The sequence below is a fragment of the Sebastes fasciatus genome, chromosome 3, assembly GCF_043250625.1.
Source record: "Sebastes fasciatus isolate fSebFas1 chromosome 3, fSebFas1.pri, whole genome shotgun sequence".
Classification (NCBI taxonomy): domain Eukaryota; kingdom Metazoa; phylum Chordata; class Actinopteri; order Perciformes; family Sebastidae; genus Sebastes; species Sebastes fasciatus.
This window is the reverse complement of record NC_133797.1, coordinates 1,854,465-1,861,613: the sequence shown is the minus strand read 5'-3', so window position 1 is coordinate 1,861,613 and position 7,149 is coordinate 1,854,465.

Here is a 7,149-nt window from a genome sequence, read left to right as displayed (position 1 = left end):
CCACTCCACCATAAAATATGCAGGTTGTACAACGAACTGGCAACCACTTGTTGAGAAGTGAATGCAATGGAACTGGGGAGGGAGAATGCGACATTTAGTGGCTGAATGTTGTCAATGTTATCAATAGCACCTTTACCTCACACCTCACATTCATTTAAATCTAGCAAGCTATATAGCCACTGCTTTACAACAGTGCAGATTAATAATGGTGGTGAAGGCAGCATTTAAAGGAGCTGCCTCTGAAATTCAGATTACACCGGCTCACTTGTCGCCGCTCGAGGTTTTAAATGCTCACACATGCAGAAAATACAACTGGACAGACAGATCTATCAGAGCACTTTAGTGTAAAATGTGAGAAATTTGAAGTGGAATTGGCACGTACTGTCTCTCAAAGGGATTGTTATGATATACAATCCCCAAAGGTGTGATTCCAGTGAAAAGCAACAGCATCTGGAGATCTCACTTTATTAGTACTGAGAATTAAGCATCATTTGGGTTATTAAGTGCTGGGTTTATGAGCCCAAACGTGTCTACAAATGACACTGGCACTCATCAAGAAACCCTTTGCATCTGTTTTATTGATGTGCAGTTCATCGCTGCTGCTTCTCATTTGTTGTATATAAATAAACTGTGTGGTACATCACTGAGATCACTAAGCTTTGCTTCAACATCATGAATAATGTAGACCTTTGAAAAAATGCACCCAAACCAAATGTGAATGAAGATGACACATGTACTTTGATTAACTGTGTGGATAATGTGACATCTCTTGTTATGATTCTGTTGTTTGCTGGTGGTTGTTTTTGTGTTTGCCTGTTTTCTCTGTTCCCTTCCCCTCTGTATTTTTCCTGTGGCAGGGCATGTGTTGGGCAGGGGGTGTGGCTGGCTCCGCCTGCAGCAGCAGAGGAGGCACACTGGTTCCCAATCAACCTCATCAACCTCTCCATATAAGCCTGGTCTTCACTCCGATACGGCGCCAGATAATTCCGTCTCATGCGGTAGAGCATCACGTTACTTCTTCGTAGTTTTTCAAGTTTGAGATTTTTCTAGTGTTCCCTGTTGCGTGTAGTTACCAGTGTCTTTTTGTCCTTCCGTCAGATCTTCCGGTCTGCCTCGCTGCTGCTGCTGCTGCTGCTGCTTCCGCGTTTTCTCAGTGACTGTGTTTCCATGTGCTTGTACATCTCGGTCCAAATCCGTCCAGCTCCCTGCCCTCCAGCTCCCTGCCCTCCAGCTCCCTGCCCTCCAGGTCCCTGCCCTATAGCGCGTGTTTTTGCCTTGTTTATAATAAACTTTGTTACCTTTTTTACTTACCTGTGCCAGTCTCTGCTTTGGGGTCCAACGGAAAAACAAAACCTAACATCTCTCCTAACATTGACATACAGATAATTAAATATCCCACCTGCTCTTTGAATCACACCTGAAAAAGAGCCAAATTTGCTACAAGACACATGTAAACAAGGTATACATTTTTTCACCAAGTTCTGTGTAATGTGATAAAGGCCCCATTCCAATCCGGTCCCTCCACCCTCCCACTCCGTGGTGGTGTGAACTCCGTTTGTAGTCCCACTCACAGCTCAATGAAGCGCCCTTCTTTAAGGTGGAGGGTAGAAATACAGCAGCAAGCTTCGAGACAAACTTCCCTCCCTCTGGCAAGGAAACTATAAATAAATATCAGAAATTGAGTGACATGTTGCTCCCATTCTAGGATAGAAATACAAATTTCTTATTTATATTTTCTTATGATTTCTTTTTCTCTCTCTAGAGAATATACAACACTACAATCAAATGAACATGTCGTAGAATAAATGAAATGTCTATCTTAGTTTGAGCCGTTTATGAGTAAATGTTTGTGCCGGTAGTCGCACCGAACTTAGATTGGAGCGTGTTCCGTGACGAACACAAAACGGCGTTGCACGTTGTCAGTAAGGGCATCTGGTTAAGTCGGCATCGATGCTGGCTCACTGTTGGAGGGTTTTATAATCCACTTCCACTCCCCGCTAATTGGTTTGGGTGGCACCTAATATGGCGGACCCTCCACGCAAACGGAGGGGAAGTGGTTGTAGGGGCCAGATTGGAATCGGGCTGAAATGTCCTCCACTTTTTCCAATCTATGTAAACTAGGTTCACTTCAAGCTCAGTCAAAAATGTAATCTCCTTTTGGGAGAAATAAGGGCCGTGGCAGTGGGACTTGTATTTTACAAGGACGCTTTGGTCACTTGATGTAATTGAGAGGGGATGTGCAGAGAGCTCACTCTCCCTATTACTCTCTTTCACTCTAGACCCTCCTGCTTTACAGGGTTTCATCTTCACAATGTTATTGAGTCCTAAAACACACCTGCTCCCACAGCGCGACGGCCTCACTCTGCCACTAAACGCTAAGTGCTTAGGCTTGTCTTTAAGACTGCGAGCTCCGTGGGAACTGTTGCTCCATCATAACGCTGTATAAAATTTTAGAGGGCTTAATGTTTATTTCTGTCAAGATGATGCTGCAGTACACCTCAAAATGGGTCTGATTTAAGCGTGTGTGTGTGTGTGTGTGTGTGTGTTTTCAAGTCACCAATAGTCAGCACAAATTGTGACATTTTGACGAGCAGAGAGAAAGTGGCCTTTATCACCCTGAGGCAACAGCATCTCTCTCAGAGGATTGAGCGCAGGCCATAGACTCTATATAAAGATGGACGACATGACAGCTCCCCAAAAGTGAAGCCAAATCATCTGGATCGCCCCCTGGTGGCAGGCTGCAGTATAGAGAATAAATCCCGCCCAACCACCCTCTCCCCCCATATTAACGGATGGGACATGGGTCAAACTAAAAAGTCAAAGTACATATCAAATCAATTTTTCCCAAAAAGGGTTTCTGTCATTTTAGGTATCACGCTGATGTATGTTCAAGTGTTAATTTTTCTGATAAGTTTGGATTTAATTAGTTATTTGATGCTATAAAAAGGGGGTTAGACGACATGATTGACAGCTGGGTTTCTATATTGTTAAGCTCGATACCGCGGTTCCGCCACCTGATCACTACAGAGTCTGGCTCCAAATCACGTCAAAATCTCAAGATGGCAGCTCCTGTATCCGGGATATTTTGGCTTCAGTTTTGTACAGTGGGAGGAATTGGAGACGCGTTGTCCATCTATATATGGAGTCTATGGCTCAAACGGGATGATCTCTAACATTCGTCAACACATTCTCACTCCCAACTTGTCAAAAAAACACCGCTTGGTCAGTGCCCCTCGGCATCGGAGACTGAGGTACGGAGCACCGCTCTTGCTTCACTTTTGGCAGGACCAGGGATGCTATGTCAATATATGCTCGTTACATGCATAGTGTCCTTTCAAAATTAACTTCTGTTTTCCCAGGAAGTTAGGTTTTAGGCAACACAACCACTTAGTTAGGGTTAGGAAATGGTCGTGGTTGGCGTTAACTTCACTGACTACCGACTCACGGGAATGACGACACCAACGAATCGACTGACTGAAGACTGACGTGCCAAAATAAGTCAAGTCTTGTGTTTGTTTGACCCATCCACCACCCCTCCCGCCCATTCTAAATGGACTCTCACGCTATTAGTACTACATCACTTGCTCTGATCGGTTCAGAAATATCGTTATTCAACATGAATGATTTTCAGAAATGTACAATATCAACATTTTTTTCTGGCGACTGGGTTGTCAAATCTGTCATCGGAGTACACGCTGTTTTCAAATCCATGAGCAGGACATGCTGTCACTCATCTTCCCAAAATCACTCAGCATAGGAACCACAAGAGCATCCAGCGACTAAAACATCTCATTTTCCCACACAGGCCTTCTGAAAAACAGAATCATCATTTCAGTCTTAACCCACTTCCTCTTTTGGACACATTTTGGCTCTAAACTTGTTGAGGCGAAGGCTTAATGGGGGAAATGTTGTTTCTGGAGGGAGTCCAACAAGGCCAACACAAGCTGCTTGATGAACAGTGCTGTCGTAGCAAAAGCGTTAATGTACAGGCTTTGGAGAATTATGATGAGGTTAGCTTAGCGCCGGGTGGAACGCATAATGCCACCGGTATTTGTTTATGTCACCTTGGGTTCTAATGAGAGGGGAATAAGTTAGTGTGTGACTCTCTGGTGTGGCTGGACAGCAATAAAACAAAGTTCCTGTCTGAGAAGTTATGAGCAATTGATTATAGAGTTAAAGGTTGAGGGAAAATCATTCCTGCGACGCATCTACATACATGGACACGCTGAGGGAAATAATGGCCCTGGATGAAGCCATTTACAATGTTTCAGTGTGTTTGTTGGAACTACTGCTCATAAGACTGAAGGACTGTCTGTGTGCATGTATGAATGGATAAACTCCTTCAGCTTTTTCTCCATTCCTCTCCTCTTCTCATGCTGTCCCCAGTGGAAATATACATGCATAGCAGCAGACTGCTCCACAGTGCAGGCGTCCCATAGGACAGCTCCCTCCTGACTCCCCCTTCATCTTCTGCTCTGTGGGACGCTTGAAATGGAGACGTCAGTGCAGCAGAGACAGCGAGGCTGCTGTGCCAAAGCTTCAGTTACCTCGCAGCACATCTCCATTCTCAGCACTCAGAATTGAAGCAGTGAAGTGTGTACAGAGGGAAAGTAAACCTTACTTCATGGAACCTGGACAGAGAAAACACAAGAGAGCAATTTAATAATTTTAACAATTAAAGCTGCAGTAGGCAGAATGTTTTTGGCATCATTGGGCAAAAATCCCGTAATAACCTTTCAGCATATTGTAATTCAAGAGAGAAAACTAGACTTCTGCTCCTCCTCATGGCTCTGTTTTCAGGCTTTAAAAAATCGAGCCTGTGACGGGAGACTTTGACCAATCACAGGTCATTTCAGAGAGAGAGCGTTCCTATTGGTTGGTATTGGCTGGTGGGCGGTGCATGGTATTTCCTCAACTGATCTCAACATGGCTGCCGGGTCACAAACTTTCTCATTTTACAGCTAAACAGTACACTACAAGATGATTCTGAGAACATCTGAGGAGAGAAATAGACATTACAGTAACAGAATATTGATTCATATTTGATCAGCGCTGTCTAGTTTGACCGTTTGATCAGAGTTCACGAGTGATTGACAGCTGCTCAAAAACATCAAGGCTCCAGCTCGGCTCTGATTGGTTGTTTTCCTCCCGTCTGTGAAATCTTGCAGAGGCCATTAGGAGCACTGGAGGACACAGAGGCACATGATTTTTTTCCAGGTTACCTGTTTCATGTACTACTGTCAGGATGTAGTGACCGTTTTATAAAAATATTTTTTTTTAATCATATTTGCTCCAACTTGCCTACTTCAGCTTTAAAACTGCAGTTCTAAAATGGAATTCGGATCAAAGAAAAGCAAGATAGTTTTTTTGAAAAATGTGGTCCAGTAAATATAAAAACACAACAATTTATGGTGGTATATCTTAAGACAAATACCACCGCATCATCTCTCTCTCTCTCTCTCTCTCTCTCTCTCTCTCTCTCTCTCTCTCTCTCTCTGTCTCTCTCTCTCTCGCTCTCTCCGATGCTGGATAAATAAGCAAGCAGTTTGCTGCCAGTGTGTGAAATTGTTCTTATCTATCTCTGCCATTAGAGAGTGGGTTCTATTATAAAGCTTTGCATTATTCAGTGAGCCGGAGAGACCAATCATTATGGATTTCAGCCCTTTCCCACACCAGCCCCTGGAGTCCAGCTCGGCCTGCCGGCTGATGCAGGCGTACAGTAGGTCTGACCTTGCGCTCCAAGCGAGGAGGAACGGGTCAGCTTGAGGCTCTGTGTGTGTATTCCCCGCCAAACATTAAAGCAGAACATACCAAAGTATGGCTGCAAACTATCAAGTCCCACCAGCATATTTTGCTTTCAGAAAGAAAGAATGGGTTTGTAAAAAAATAAAGATGGCTGCAACAGTTTCCAAAGTTCCAACTTAGATTATTACACTCTGCAGGAAAAGCTGATTGACATCTAATGCAATTTTTTCCTCAGTGTTACAGCAAAATAAGTGGCAGTGAGAATGAGAGAAAACATAGCTGAACATATGGTGCTGCAGCTTTTTTTATGCTTGGGATCGGAGATGAATATTGAATACTAGATATACTGTATGTGGCAGCTGCTCATCCCTGACTGTAGCCTGACTGTATCGGAGGTGGGCTGTCTCCCACTGCTCAGCTTGATAAATTAAAATCAAATTAAATCCAATTCTGCACATCAAAAGCATTGAAAACTGCTCCATTTGCTAAATGTGCATTGCATAGCTGTTTGTCTATGAATGAAGCATGACTTGTTGATGCGATCAGACTATGAGCGCTAATGGTATCCTGAGTATTGCTTGGTTTTTAATGGTCATGTGCTGAGATAAGGGAAATTTGTTACATGCCTGTCTTGGGCCCCGGCAATTAGGCTCTGCCGTTAACCATTTGTTATATCCGCTGTTTCTCGCCTTCAGCTTGGCACCTTGCTGATTACAATGCACCAGATCGATAATTAAACAAATTAAAGCGGACTGCTGGGTCAATTTCCATCCCATCTTAGCCAGCAGCTGCAGAGACGTCATGCACAAATGATCTATGATCCATGACCAAATGCAGCAGAGCAAGATGAAAGGCTGGCTAAAATGCTTTACTTATATGAGGGTTCAAGTAACAAGAATATACATCAAAATGCAGTAAAAGTGGGCCTACTCACTAATTCATATGAACGAGTCTAATTTTTATACATACAACCCATTTACTTTTTGTAAAAAAAAAAGAAAAGACTTTTACTTTTAAAGGAGAGTTTATATGGGGTTTATATACTTGTGTAAAGTTCCCCATCTCCATAACTCATGATAAAAAAACATAGACTTCCACTATTTATACACAGCCTCATTAAAAAATGTCTCACCTTCACCCAATTTGAAAAACTGAGCTTGGTTTTAAAGGAAAGACGCCACAATTCCACGCAGTTTAAAGCTATGGTTGGTAATCTTCTTCAAAATCATTTTTTGTTATGTTTGTTGAAATTCTCTTTACAGCCCAACGGCTTTTTTGAGTTCAGGATTTTGAGAGACTGGTGGGTGACCTTAGACCCTTTATAGGAGAACTTTATCCTCTAGTAAACAATGCAATCATAAAGGTTGTATGGTTATGAATGCTAATAGCAAAAAGTCACACAGC